This window comes from Limulus polyphemus, unplaced genomic scaffold, assembly GCF_000517525.1.
Source record: "Limulus polyphemus unplaced genomic scaffold, Limulus_polyphemus-2.1.2 Scaffold35, whole genome shotgun sequence".
NCBI classification, from domain to species: Eukaryota; Metazoa; Arthropoda; class Merostomata; order Xiphosura; family Limulidae; genus Limulus; species Limulus polyphemus.
In genome coordinates this window covers 1,049,820-1,065,708 of record NW_013665645.1, presented here as the reverse complement: position 1 = coordinate 1,065,708, position 15,889 = coordinate 1,049,820, and the positions used below count along the sequence as shown (strand labels likewise).

Here is a 15,889-nt window from a genome sequence, read left to right as displayed (position 1 = left end):
AATTAAAACGATTTACTGAAGTTCTGTTTCTTGAAGTTGAATTCAGTCAGATTAATCTGCCAAAGTATATAAATAAAAAAAATATATTCAAAACCCAAAGGAAGTGCGACAATGTTTCCATGTGAGTTTCGTAAAGAAATTGGAGAATAGTACAGTTGTCATCCCAAGCAAATGATAAAGGAAAAAGTCTAAAAATAATTTTAGATCGATTTATATTGATTGAATATCACGACTTGACTTTGCAAGATCTTTCAGAGAGAAGCGTCACTTGTAAAAGTTTTAGAATGTTATAAGTTAGCGATTAAGTTTATTATGTAACCCTTGCTCCTTTTGTTTGTATTGCCTCGTACTCTACATGTGTTATAATACCTGAACATCATGATCGTTCATAGTACAGAACATACATGTATGTTATAATGCCTGAACTTCATGATCGTTCATAGTACAGAACATATGTTGTAATGCCTGAACTTCATGATCGTTCATAGTACAAAGATAGCTTTGGATCCGTGTATTGATGTATATGTGTGTATTTTTCAAAATTTATCTAGAATACATTTTAACTGAAACTTAATGCTTATTTATTTATTTATATTTTAACTGAAAGTCTTACATTATTTTAAATGTCAACTCTTATCCAGTATGTACATAACCCATTGGAAAATATCTAAATACATCTAAAAACTCCTTTATTGAAAAATATATTTTTTAGGGAAACTTATATTTTAGATTAACAAATCATGTGAGTCACGTGCTTGGAACATTAATCCCTTTTATGTAAATGATCAAAATAGTTGGAATGTATGCACAGGATACACAGTAATTACTTCCAACTATAAGATTCTCAAGATCCCATATGGATGTGATTGCACATTATACTATAATAATTTTGGAGGCCCATCATGTTATTATAGGCTACTTCGCCATGCCCGGTCATGTTCTATCTGACGATCTTGGATCTTCACAATAACCCTGCATCACACTTTCCATTCGAAAAGACCCCGTTAGAAAGAGCTGTTACATAACCTTCCCAAAAGTGACCAGTTTTTAGTGGAATCACACTACCAAACAATGTCAAAATATAGTTTTGATGCGACTTTATTTTGGCTGTTTTTCACGTGGCTTAGTGATTTGCATATTTAAAATCGGCTTAATTTGCCAGACTCAACCTACCTGTATTATTAGCAACAAACTCATTAATAAAAATGTTATGTGAGAAATTAAGGTTCAGAATTGATCAGTAGTAAACATTTCACTGACAAATAGAGGGAATTCAATCAAAACTAGAGTAACTAGCAAATATATTTAATCTAGGTAGATATTTATTTGTTTTTTTTTTGTGGTTAAGCGTAAAGCTCTACAATGGACTATCAGTGCAGTGCCCAATCAAGATAAAGCTGGTATAGAGTAGACTGAGATAACCAGTAAAACTACTTGCAACTTAATCTTAATCAACAGTATAATTCAGATTAAATATATTTCAAACAACGATAAGCTGTACTGAATTCACTTAATTAAAACTTAGGACTTTTAAACAATTTTTATTAAACTACAGCTATTGTTAATTCCTCATTCAATATACTTAAGTGACAAAATGACATTTTATTCAGTATCAGATCTAGTATGGAAAATATTTAATCAGAAGGAAATAATCTTATATGGATTTTAGTCAATAGGAAAACTATACAGTTCAGTTAACGTTAACGGTTGTTTTGAGTACGCTTTAATCACGAGAAAATCACACATAGATTTGTTTAACCAGCAGTGAAATTAGGCTTTAAACCGTATTTCAAATAGTTCTAAAAAGTATTAAAACGAGTATTGACATAGTTTAATTAAGTAAAACTACAGTTGAATTGAATTAATCAATAATAAAAGTAGTATCCAGTAAAGTTTAAACAACACAATATCTGGCATGGAATAAAAAACTGGCAGAGAATGTGATGAAAGAAGCAACAAAAATATCACTTATAGAAAAGAAAATGAGCGTCGGACAAATCTGACACAACCATAAAAAAACTAAATAACAGAAGGAACTGAAAACAATATAAAATAAAGACCCGACAGTAAGAGTTTAATATGAAGCGGTGCTAAAAGAAGTCAGAAAGAAAAGAAGAGATCAACACAGGAAAATGATTTATCATAACGAAAGAGCAATAGCAATACCTGGATGAACAGTCTGAAGGATGAAAGCGCAATATGAACAACTGCAAAAATAGAGATCATATACATCTGTGCACCTTCAGGAGATCAGAAACTGAAAAGTGAAGAAGAAATACCAGACATCCCACAACAAGATGTAGAAAGTGCTTTCAGGTAAATGAAAAATAACAAGGCTCCAGTACAGAATGGATTATGAAGCGAGATAATGAGATATGGAAAACAAAAATTAGTTCCCAGCTTAGAGCAATAAAACACAATTTGAGTATAATTTTAAGATTAGTAACAACGTATTGATTAGAAATTATTTACTAGCAAACTTGACAAGTATGGATTTGTTTGTTTGTTAGAGTTCACGCAAAGCTAGACAAGGGCTGTCTGTGCAAACCATCCTTAATTTTGAGCTGATAGACTAAAGAGAAGGCAGCTAGTCAGCATCACCCACCATCAACTTTTGAGTTACCCTTAATAGACTGAATAATGGGATTTAACAGTCACTCTTATAACGCACGCATGACCCAAAATGTGGATCACGATTTTATTTTGGCGGTAACTGGATGCGAGCCACAAAACCTCAGCTCCACGTTGAAGCACGTGAACACTAGACCACACTCGGCAACAATTACAGAACACTTTGTTTCTTACAGGTATCAGAGAAACGTTATTCTAAATATACAGCAATTTCCTTTTTGTTTTTGCTTTTGCTGAATAAAAGAAAAGTTCATTTAATAAGGGTTTAATTAAGATATTCACAAATATTTTAAAACTAAAAAACATAGTTTAACATTTTCGAAATAGAATTACAGATCGCTTCATATCGTTCAGCATTATGATAAATTTCGAATAATAAAGAGGAAAAGAAGGAGTTGTATCCACCACAAAAACAATAAATTTACGATGGAATAGCCGTTCGTGAACAGAGAAATTAGTATTATAAATGCAAAACTGAACTTCATTAACTCGTTGCTTTTATATTTATTTATTTACTAGCTGGAGTACCCGTCCCCTGGACGCAAGTTATGTACATTCATGATTAATGAAATGTTATCTTAGGATATGAAAAGTTGCTTCCCTTATATGCAATTGTAAAAAACGCAAAAAACACCCATGAAAACTGCAAACCTAAAATGTAAGCAACAAATTTGTAAGTATCTCCCATTGATCCAATGAACCTCCATACCAAATTTGGTGAAGATCCATATACAAGGGGTGAAGTAATGGTAAAAAACGCAAAAATGCCCATAAAAACCGCAAAACACAAAAGAAAATATGTATATATCTCGCTATGGACCCAATGAACCACCATACCAAATTTGGTGAAGATCCACTTACAGGAGGTGAAATTGTGGTAAAAAACGCCTATAAAAACCGCAAAATACTAAACTAAAAATCTGTATGTACCCCCTCATAGACCTAACAAACCTTCATGCCAATTTCGGTGAAGATCCATTCCCACCCTGCGAAGTAGTTACACGAACATACAACAGATAGTACTATTATTTTTATATAGATTAGAGTAGAGCTATACTAAGAAATTAGGACTGAATATCACAGCTCTGTATAGTCAGTGTCATTTTTTGCAAACCATTTTAGGCATTGAAATGAAAATAACGTACTTCTTCCTCAGTAAAACGTTTTAAATTTAAAAAAAAAGAAACTCTAAATCTCTTTTTGAATTATGTTAACAAGCACCACCAGTAACATTAATACCACAAAAATACACAAAATCTTCAATTGTTTTTAAAAACAAAGAAAGACAAGCTTTTGAAACATCACTCCATCAATTGTACCTTTAGCTTGAAGTTTCTTTCATGTTGTTCTTGTTCTAGAAAAACTAACTTACTCTAATAACCAAACACTGTACTGAATAGCTATGACAAAAATAAGGTTTTCCAGAGGAAGTGCACTATTTACTAGGTTTATGGATTTCATATTTCTGGCGAGAATTAATTAAATCACAAAATGCTTATAAGGCAATATTAGTAGTGATCCGGCCTGTTGCCTGGCATGCCGATGCTGGACCAGATCTATTTCCCAGTACCTGAGCTCGTGGGTCAGCTGGAATTGCCACACTTAAAATTAAATACTTTAATAAATGATGTAACGTTAATGACTGAAACAATGTTTTAACTGATACTTTGATACATTTCCAGCCGATATACAGCTACTGGCGAAAGGTCTCGTCCGGCTTGAGCGACAGACTTATTGTTATGCGTTCAGAAAGTCATTGTACATTTAGTGCAGATTGAACATAAGTTAGTTGCAGCTATATGCGAGGGGAACTCCGATTATCTCAGTGTTTGTCTGAGTTTTTAAGCAGATGGTCTCGAGGCTGCCAAGTAACACGGGTCCCTGATTTTTTCTTCCCACAGAAATAACACTGTAGCGACAATATGTTCCATGTTGTACATCTATTTACCATCAAAATAATGTTTTTTTTTTAATTGATGATCACAAAACTACTTTTAAAGGGTATAACTTTTTCTCGTCTCTGCTGGCCACATTTTATTATTTAATATAGGAATATAGGTAACATATTACAAAAATGATGAGTTTGACTAAGATCGTCGATTTCACATGCTTCACACTGTTCTTCAGTACTTCTAAAATAGGGTAAACTTTTTTATATGAATAAAAATCGATTTAAGTTGAATATTCAGTTTATTTTCATTATGAATTGTAGTGTTTAAATAAGTATCAAAATGAGAAATCTGTGCACATAAATTCTACCATTCTGAATTTGATAAATAAAGAGGACTTTATCAGATGTTATATCAATACTATGATAATCAAACTGATACGTAAACAAAATAGAGGGGGTATTATTAACTTGATATCATGATGAAAATTACTACAAAAACTTACCTTCTAAGCAATGTTTAAGACGTTTCGCTATTCAGTATTTATTTTATGATAGAGTGTCTGGTATTAAAATATGATTTTGATACGAAAAAATATCAGTTTACATCAGAAAAAGTCCAATATTTTACACAATAAGTAATTCTGAGAACAGAAGTTTTTATCTGGACTGAGTGATTTTTTGTAATTCGCTAATGTGGTTGGGATTCATCAACCTCCTGAGAACGTCCCTTTAATTGTTTTAGGAGAAATATATAACTACTTCGTTCAATTAAAATAAGTTTATTTTTAATTACTTAATTGTCATACAACGTAAAACCATACAATATACTGTTAAGTTCTAGTAGCATATATATAGATAGATAGACTTTGGATATCAGTCATGAACTATTCGGATTCTTCAAGCTGCGAAAGAGTGCAAACAAATCGATGGCTAAAATCCTTCAACAAAATCTTTTTGAGATAAGAAAAAATATATTAACTTACAACTGTAATTTTTTTTAATCTTAAAAAGGTGTTATTTGTCACAGATCTCGCAAATGAAGCTATGGAACGAATCCGAGTTATTTTATCACAACTTATGGATTATTTTCCAAAATGTTTCTCGGCACTGATTTAAATATTATGGAAATCACGATAAAATAGCCTGTTTTGTAACATTTTCAGATCATAAATATCACATGAAAGCGGACTGTAAGGTAATTACGTGTATCACGCAGCTTTATTCACTATAAAAACAAGTCCACTTTTAAAAAAAAGAAGATTATAGGATCAGTATTCGATAATTATGAAAATTTTTAGGAAATTTGACCTTGAGCTTCACCAGCATATCCTTGTGTTTGAATCACATGGATCCATTAAGAAATAAGAAATTGACTACTTCGACTTCTGTTTTATGCCCTCAATGTATTGATAGCGACTGCAAGTTATTCAAAAAATACTTCATTTCAAAAGCACTCCGAAAGTTTTTCGAGTCATGCACTATTCTACTCTCACGTTCCACTAGAATGGCAGAAACCAAGCTCTCTATTCATTCTGGTCTTTGCAAGAAAGTTTTGCACTTCAGATCAAGTGACTGACACGAAGATTCGTTTTTATTTTCTTTACTGCCTTTTTTGTCTTGAATCCTAATCTCCGATTCTTATCGTGTTTTAATATATCACTTCATACACTGTGGCTTTTTTTTATCTCCAGATCCTATACCAATGTATTTATAATCGGTAGACATGTCACAACTGAGAACAGAAGAAACCTCTTTAGACTGAAATAACCAAATATAAGCATTTACATTGTGGAAGAAAACATTGGTCAAAATTCCAACTAAACAGTATTTTTCTGAAATATAAAAGAGGTATATCAAAGTGATTAAATTCATTTTAAATCACTTTGAATCCAATGATAAAGTTAATAAAATTAATATTAATATTTTATACTTTTGATCAGATTGAATTTCCAATAGTTTTGAAACCTAGATTTAGTTTTCCGTTTCACTGCACACTGTAATAGAAAAAATAAACAAAACAACATGTACTTGTACTGAATCTAGGCGATGATTAAAGTTTAAAAGAAAAGTAAAGAAGATAAAGCGACTATTGAAACAGTGTCATACTTGAAATATGCTGGCCCCATAAGGCGTCCTCCAGACATTAAGAAGGTTGTCTTTCCCTGTATTGACAAACCACTTGTCACAGACGGGAACTTCAAAGACAGAACGCAGTTTTCATGGAGATGTAACTAGTATTTGTCTGGCTTGCTACAATGAAGAACTTCCACGTTGCTGCTCTCCATTCTGTACAACAGGAAACATCTTAGACTCATTAACAACAATTACGAAGGAAAATAATGCAGCAGCTGCTAATATGGATTTTCTTCTGAAATAAATATATTTTGTGTGCGCTTAGATATGTAACGATGGTTACAATTATAGTTCTCACCCTGAAAGTAATTTGTTTTATGTGGAAATTCCAAGAAACAGAACTGCTGAAAGAACTTGTTGCATATATTTTTTTAAATAGTGACAGTTCAGGAGTAGTAATGTTACTATATAAGTCCTTCTACCACAACGGAAGAATTAAAATTTGCACTCATTTGAAGAACTATTTAATGTTTAATTATAACAGTAACTTAGGATGTTTGTAAATTTTAGTTTCCTTAGTTGCAAATTACTGTCTTCTCAGTGTTAGTACCTGATGGCTCAGCAATTAGTTTACAGAGTTACGATGCAAAAACCTGGGATTAGATTCCTTGCGGTGGACCTAGTGCAGATAGTCCATGGTGTGGTTTTGCATTTAGAAAACAACTTATATTTAATATTGGTTATTTGGATTTCATCTTCATTGAGTAGTGGTGCTTTAATACTATGTAACCTTACCTTGAAAAAGGCAAGCTGTCCTAATATCAATAACAGGCTAATTTTTGTATTACTGACAAGACCGTAGTTTTGTAAATAATAACAGGTATAGAAAATAAGGTAAGACGGCCCTCTTTGGCAACACAGCCATCACTGTATATCGTCAGGTACGGTATGCTGCCATCTAAAGTGAATTATACATAACTACTGGCGGACAGGCGCAAATGTAAAATGTTTTGTTTTGAACAACTTTGATCTAAAGAAAGCCCATTGGTTATTTTATAGTTACAAAGTAGCTTGATCCCTGTCAGAAGCATTTAAAAGATGATTTTGTTGACTAAAGAACAATTTCTAAATGCATCATTTATTTTAAATTGCAGTTATTACGAGTTAGATTGGGGGGCGGGGCATTTTACCTCATCTTGAGGGTCAGTTTTATCCAAACTTATAGGTAAGACGACCCCAACCATAAGAAGTGCATTTTTTCAATATCTAAAAATGTCTGTGTTCAATATTGGTTTTAAATAGAAATAACACTTACAATAACAAAGGGTTAATTTTAAACATTTCTATTTTTTCATGCCATTGGTCTTAATTGTTGAAAACTGCATTTAAAGTTAAGGTGGCCGTCTTACCCCACACTTCCCTATTATCAATGTAAATGTAAATTAAAATAAAATGGTAAATATAAATTTCCTCACATTAGTTATAATAAAACTATTTTGAAATGAGTAACATTTTTCTGGAATCGTTAAGGAAAAAAATTAGGAATGAATTTCAGGAGAAAGAGATAATAATAATAATAAATATTATGTTTTTATGAGGTCTTCATTTTTCGGTGGCTTTTTGAAATATTTTGAATTTGATCAGGTTACATATTTCAGAGATAATGACAAACTCCATAACTTATCAATATCACGTTATAAAATGTCAACAGCCAAACTTTAGAATGAAAACAGAAAATTGGCACAGGCAACGTTTCACTAGGTTAACTACGGTATCATCAGACAACAAGACAAGCAACAATAAACATACAATGAACAAAACTGTCAACTACTAAAACCTGGGCATGATCAAGATTGATATTGTGATGACGATTTAGCTTGGCATATTCAAAGACATTTGACGGCTGGTGTGTGTATTCTTTTAATCGAACAATCGACTCTCAACATGTTTCTACAACGTAAATTATTTACACTGTAAACAGTCTACTCTATAACGAAAACTTGTCTCATTTTGTCTAGGATATAAAAAGCTTAAATTGAGTCAAAATAGATTTTTGTGTGCCTTACTGTTTCACACAGTATAAGGCACAAGTTAAAAACAAACAGTAAAGAGTTAGACTTGTTACTGAAATAGTCACTAAAAATTGAACCCGTAGCTTGAGCAGAATAATAATAATTTCAACAATAAATTTCCACTGACATTTCGCTGGAGAACTTGCTATGGGTGAACTTTGCAGAATGTATTAAGTTTTCAAAATAAACGACTAGTATGGTTAGGTTTTCTATAAGCTTCTGGGGTGAAACCTCACCAGACTTAAGTTTAATAGAGGTTCCTTTTTGTTTTGTAAAGGTTAAGCTAGGAAGAATTTGATTAACAAATTTAAAACAATTATTAGAACTTTTAACATCTCTATGATCATAAAAGTATCATCAACATATTGCATCTAAAACAAGGAATACACATGACGGAATTAAGATCAATGTATTTAATTTGAAACACAGTTTGGCCAAGGGATTGAGCAAGAGAGTTTCCCATGCTTGAATTATCAAGTTGATCATAGTTTTTTATGTTTAGATTGGAAATTGCTAAATGATATACGAAGCATTAAATGTCTTGGTTTGTTTGTTTGTATGTAATTAAGAGCAAAGCTACACAGAGGGTTATCTGTGCTCTGCCCACCACGGGTATCGAAACCCGGATTTTAGCGTTGTAAGTCCGCAGACATATCGCTGTGCCTCTGGGGCAAATGTCTTGGAGGTGAATATTTTTGAGAAATGTTCTTAAAGTTTCGTTTTTACTAATACATTGTAATGCTACATCAATTAGCTCCTTGGCTATTTCAACCTTAGTATACTCTAGTCTCTCGGTGGTACAGCGGTAAGTCTATAACAAAACACATGTATACTCTTCTTAGAGCGTTGATTATTGTTCAAATGCTACTAACACGACTATTTTTGGCATTCTATAAAAGTATGGTATATTGCTGAAAATGTTATAATATTACATGTCAATTCAGATGTATAAATTATTCTTTACAACTTATACTCTGTATTTGGAATATAGATTATTATCACTGCAGTAGAACCTTTATTAGTAGCGTGTGTTATTATTATCAGTTATGCCATTACAAATATAGAATGTTAACTAAACACTATAAACCTCACCATCATTCCTCTCTTAAATGAGTGTGGAATTATAATTTTGTTTAACCCTACAAAAGGAAATTATCTAAAAAAAAAAGACACAAATAATGGTGGATTAACGGTATAACTCATGAATATTTATTTATTACAATAATATATACACCATAATAAAAATTTAAACAAATACTTAGAATAACATATATCTACCCCACGGCAAGCCAGTCTCCAGTTGGACAGTATCCTAACGAAAATATTTGTGATGTAAAGTCATGTTGTTGTAATTGCCGACCCTAGAATTAAAATTTCATAAGGATTTTTGTTTAAATTTTTAAAAAATAACAACAGTAACATCAAAAACTGTACAAAGACACAGAAGCATAACAGTTTAAGTATATTCGGTTATCTAAGGATAAAGGCACCTAGTAATATTATCTTACCTATGGACAAAGATTCCTAGTAGTATAAGTTTAGGTAAAGATAAAAGGCATCTTGTTCTAGTAGTATTAGCTTACCCAAGGGCAAGGAAATCTAGTAGTATTAGCTTACCCAAGGGCAAGGAAATTTAGTAGTACTGAATAACTGATGGACCTAATTTGTCTAAGAATGTAGGTACCATGAAATATTAACTTATCTAAAGGCTTAGTAACATAGCACAATCTAAGTAGCAACCTAGTACTATCGATATAACCTAAAGGTCTAGAATATGGCACTACTAGCTTATTTAAAGTATAGGTAATCAGTAGCAGTAGTTTATCTAAGAACACACCAATCTAGTAATTCTAGTTCATAAAAAAGATAGGAACCTACAGTGTTAGCTTACCTAAAGACACATGAATCTATTTGTATTACATAAGGATCCAGCAACCTAATATTTTTAACTTATTTAAAAATACAAGAATCTGGCTGTACTGGCTTATCTAGGACACAGAAGCATACACTTTTATAATGATGACACATTATATTTTGTGCACTTGGAATCTGTTGTACAAAAATCGTATTGTCGCCATCATAAAATATGAGGATTGGTTGATGGAAACCATGAAACGCACAGCCCTTATACGAGAAACGATCACAATTAAAAAATCCTGCAATATCATTATCCTAGCCAAGTATTATAATACTTTTGATACTTACATTTTAGGCAGCTTCTCTTCTTCACATAGAAGTTCTTAATGTTATTACCCTATTTTATAATCATCATTTAATTAATTTGTTATCTGGTCCACTAAACCACAGTTAGTTCATTTCTCTAAGCTCTTTATATCTTGTAATATTCTGTTAGTGTTAATATAATATAAATCTCTAAGATCTTAGGATTTATCATGTTATTATGTAATTCACAGTTAATTCACCACTCTAAACTTCTTTGATGTTGTAGTACTTCCTTTCACCAGGTGAAACAATTTATCTTTCTAAAATACCCGAACGTCACTGTGTTATTTAGCCCACCAGAACAAAGTTAATACGATTATCTAAGGACCTTGGATCTATCATAACAAGTAAGGAAGCAACTTACTTCTCTCAGGTCCCAGGACCTTATTGTGTTATCTAGGCCACCAGTCCAAAGCTTGGTTCCATCGTTAGATATGTCGATACAACTGGCTCCGTTAGTGTGACCTTGGAATTGTCTAAAAATATCCCAATTGTTTTCGAAATGGATGCTTTAAATAAATAAAAAGGATAGAATAATATTAAAATGCATTGTTCAACTTAATTGGGAAATATGTGATAAACATGTCTTATGGTCTGCTTCCCTTCTTTTGGCTTCAAAGGTAAAAATACCAATATATTTATTTATTAATTTCCTTGCTTCACCATATTTTTGGTGAAGAAAATATGAAGTAGAGACCTAATCCATTTTTGATTCTCTACTTCCACTGATGTAGACTAGTTTCACGGAATTCACGGCTCATCAGTGTAAAGAAAAGGACTATACATCAAAACCAAACAAGACCAATATATATCATAAGAAAAGTATATTAAGTATTTTCAACTATTTTAAACTTAGTGAATGGCTATCAATGATACTACTGTTTATGTCTTTGCTGAGATTTACTAAACTTTCTGACACTCTAACTACTTTACTTAAAAAAAAAAGCAGAGACCAAGAGAAACTTCCTTATAACTGTTTTTCTAAAGGGGTATTCTAATTGCAGGATTTGATGAACTATACAAGAATTAAAATCCACCTGTAATTTTATAGCGTTTTACTGCGTATTAGTAGAGGATTAAAAGATACGTCAAACGAAACCAGAAGAGAAACTGTATTCAACTAGTTAATAAGCGTCAAGCATTTAAAAAAATTCATACTAATTATTATGTATAATTGTATATATAATTTTACCTGATAGTTATCTGTTGCTGAATTATTTCGTAGTTTTATATTGTTCCATTACAAGATGAACAAGGTGAGCCGAAATTCTCGTACCACCATTATTTTTGTAAGTTTTGCTCTTATCGTAGTTGTTCTAAACGTGTACAATTTATACCAAAAAAAGAGTGTCGTAATGGGATCACATCAACACGTCCTTGCAAGTTTAATGATATCTCAACCAATCTTGTAATGGATGTAATGTCTGAATACAAAATGTAGTAGCAAAATCATAGTAAAGGCGGGACTTAGATCTATCATGGTAGTGTGCGACGTTAGCATCAATAATTAGTTTAGACCTAACATTTTGCATCAATATTAAGCCTATCCCTGAATTTAGACCTGATATTTACATCAATATCAAGCCTATTTCTGAACTTAGACCTGATATTTTGCTTCAATAATTAGACTATCTCTGAATTTAGACCTAATATTTTGCATCAGTATTAAGTCTATTCATGAGTTTAGACTTAATATGTTAAGGATTACTATAGTGGACAAGCTAAGAAAGATCAAAATATAATCAGTAGCAAAGTAAACCTACCGCACAAGTGCTTGGTTGTGAAGATCCCAAACAGCTATGTTCCCGTCGCTACAGCAGCTGAAGCACATCTTCCCATCGGGACTAATGACAAGAGCATAGCATGCTGGGGCATTGAAAAACAGTCCACTTGTTTTGAAATAATATATAAAACAAGTCAAACGTATATACAAATGTTCTTTACACTGTTGTTATCACAGTTGTATCCAGAGCCCTTTTTCGGTCAAAGTCCACATAGGCTGGTTCAGTTACTTTAGAAAATAATTTAGCAAGACTAATTATTCTTTCTGCACTGTTATTACAATACATTCTGTGATAATTTTACAATTAAAAACTGCCACTATATGCTATTTATGGCTAAACTCACAATAACTCAGTCTAGATCTGTCTTTTCTATCTAAGTATATAACTAACTAACTCGAACTATATTTTGGACGCTTTTTTTGTAGCCTGACCGAGACCTAGAACATTCCACACACAACGAGATATTATGATGTAATAATAATCAGTTAAAACAACGAGAAAACCTAGAAGATTCTAGTAACATGATGCACTAATACAACAAATATCAATTCACAACAATTGAACTCTACAACATATGATCCGCACAGTTACAAAAATAAACCTGCGATGAACTATCGTTATAAAAATAACTAAATTTAACACTTGCGCTATACTTAAGCTACCTAAATGAGAACACACACATTAAACTTAAACATTCGTGTATATCTAATAACAATCAATGAGCTGAGGCCCAAATTACAACTAATAGAGATATTTTATTGCAATTTTATTCCAGTTTGCCCCTGAATAAGTAAGGTTCACCTTTGGAAAGCTCTCGGGTTATAGCGTTTTTATCATTTTGTATCAAGACTTCTTGAACCTACGTATTTTTCTGACATCGTGAATATATATATAGATACAAGTTTCAAATCTGACTTTCTTTAAATATTTTAATAACAAAGGTTTACTGGCCTCTCTTTTAGATTTAAGTTATGATGAAACTGGTTTCATAAGGCACATAAACACACATCTCTTCCAAATAAAGTTATACAAACAGTGAATGTTTTAGCCTTTGATACATATATATCAAACATGCACAATTTCAGCCATAAGTCACATGAATTGAGCACTCCTCTAACAACAAGACTCACACTGAATCTGTTAACCTTTATATTTCCACATTTACCACCTTAAGACACAGATATATTATGAGTTGAGTTTCCTCCAACAACAAGGATTACATAGGATCTATTAATACATTCAAATCTGACACACTTACTGTTCATAAGTCACAACTCTGTCATGGTTTGAGCTCTCCTCCAACAATAAGGATTACATTATAACTATTAAAACCTTGAAATATGACACACTTACTGTTCATAAGCCACAGACTTATATCATGACTTGAGCTTTCCTCCACGAACTGGGGTTACATCGTAGGCCTACCATAATATAATTTTCAAGTCTGCATACTTACAATTCATAAGTCATAGATATACCATGAATTTTGTTCTCCTCTAACAGCAAGGATTGCATTATAACTATTAAAACGTCCAAACCACCTATTCGTAAGCCTTACTCTTCATAAGTCACAGACATATATCATGACTTAGCTTTCCTCCACGAATAGGGATTACACAACACCTATTATAACATAAAAATCTGTATACTTACTATTCGTAAATTACAGATATACCATGACTTGTGTTCTCCGCTAACAACAAGGATTACATTTTAGCTATTAAAACCTTCAACCACCCATTCATGAGTCTTACTATTCATAAGCCACAGATATATATATATATATATAAAAGACGTAAAAATAAACTGCTCTTAAATTACAAACACACATGAGGCTAGCCTCACCCCAACACAATGTTTCAATAGTGATTAGTGTGGTCTTCGTACATATGATGCTGAACTATCCTCAAATACTAATCGCTTACATAATTATTTGTATAGCATTTATTCTTACCGATCCTAAATTTCAAATACATATGATGTTCATCTCTCCTCAAATCATAAGTTTGCCTTGGAACTGATGTAGCATTTACACTTATCTCTCCTGAACTCAAAACACAGGAAGCTAGCCTCCCCTATCGTTAAACGTTTGTATAGTAATTGTTACAGTTCTTGTACTTGCTGCTCCTAAGTCCCAAATACAAACGGTACTTGCCTCTCCTCCGACAATAAGTGTCCTGGCATCAGGTAACAGCTTACAAGAACGTATATACCTGTCTCTTTGCCTGAAAAAACAAAACAAACGTTGAATATCGTACATTAAGGAAATAAAACAGCTTTTGTTATTACAGACAGACAGACGTATGGAAGAAATAATATCTCTCATTTGGGTTAGTGTCATCAACATCGATCTTTGGGTTTATGCTTAATGATCATTATATCCTGGTCTATCCGTAGGAATGCATCTCTCATGGTTTATCCCTATCATCCTTTCTCTTATCGCTTGTTTGCTTGTCTGTATCTCTAATAGTATATTTTCGTTAAGCTCTCTCTCTTATGCTCTGTTCAAAGGAATTATTCTACTCGACATTGTTATTTGTGTATGAACGTGTGTCTCATGATTTATTCATAGTAAAGCCTCTCCTCGATCTTGTCTTTCATGGTTTACTCATAATAAAAGATCTCCTATGATTTGTCCAACAAATTCCCTTCACATCTTGGTTTGTAGAAAAACAATTACTGAATGGGTTTTTCAAGTATTTCTTAAAAGGTTTCTTTTAAAGGTATTTTCTTTGTTTATTCACAGAAATCTTCAGTCTGTGGTTTATACATAAGGAAGTCTCTCTAATGATTTAATTCTATGTTTATAAAGGTTTCGTCAATAAGTTATATACATAGACATTCACATTATGTTACATATATCAAATTGTTTAATGAAATGCTAAACGTGTTTTGTGTATGATGCTCATCAATGAAAATATTTATTGTGATCTTATTCACATAAAAAATCAGAAAAGCCCCCAGTAGCACAGCGGTATGTCTGTAGACTTACAACGCTAGAAACTGGGTTTCGATACCCGTAGTGAACAGAGCACAGATAGCCCATTGTGTAGCTTTGTGCTTAATTCCAAACAAACAAACAATCCATTGTTCAAATAAGGATTTAACTACAGAAGGAAAAGTTCCATTTATGTAGGCTTAGTAAAATGTGTAAAAAAATGCTACTTCCATTTTCTCAACTACACAATTATGCTATATTTAATGTAACGAAGTGA

The 15,889-nt window shown here is 32.2% G+C and overlaps 1 long non-coding RNA gene across 1 annotated transcript; it reads right to left on the bottom strand.

The window, feature by feature from the left end:
• Nucleotides 1–9,945: 9,945 nt before the first annotated feature.
• LOC111086164 lies at nt 9,946–12,722 on the bottom strand. Its single transcript, XR_002610905.1, has 3 exons — nt 12,654–12,722; nt 11,255–11,399; nt 9,946–10,028 (listed from the first exon to the last, which is right to left on the bottom strand). It is a non-coding gene; the product is annotated as an uncharacterized LOC111086164 (long non-coding RNA).
• Nucleotides 12,723–15,889: the final 3,167 nt, after the last annotated feature.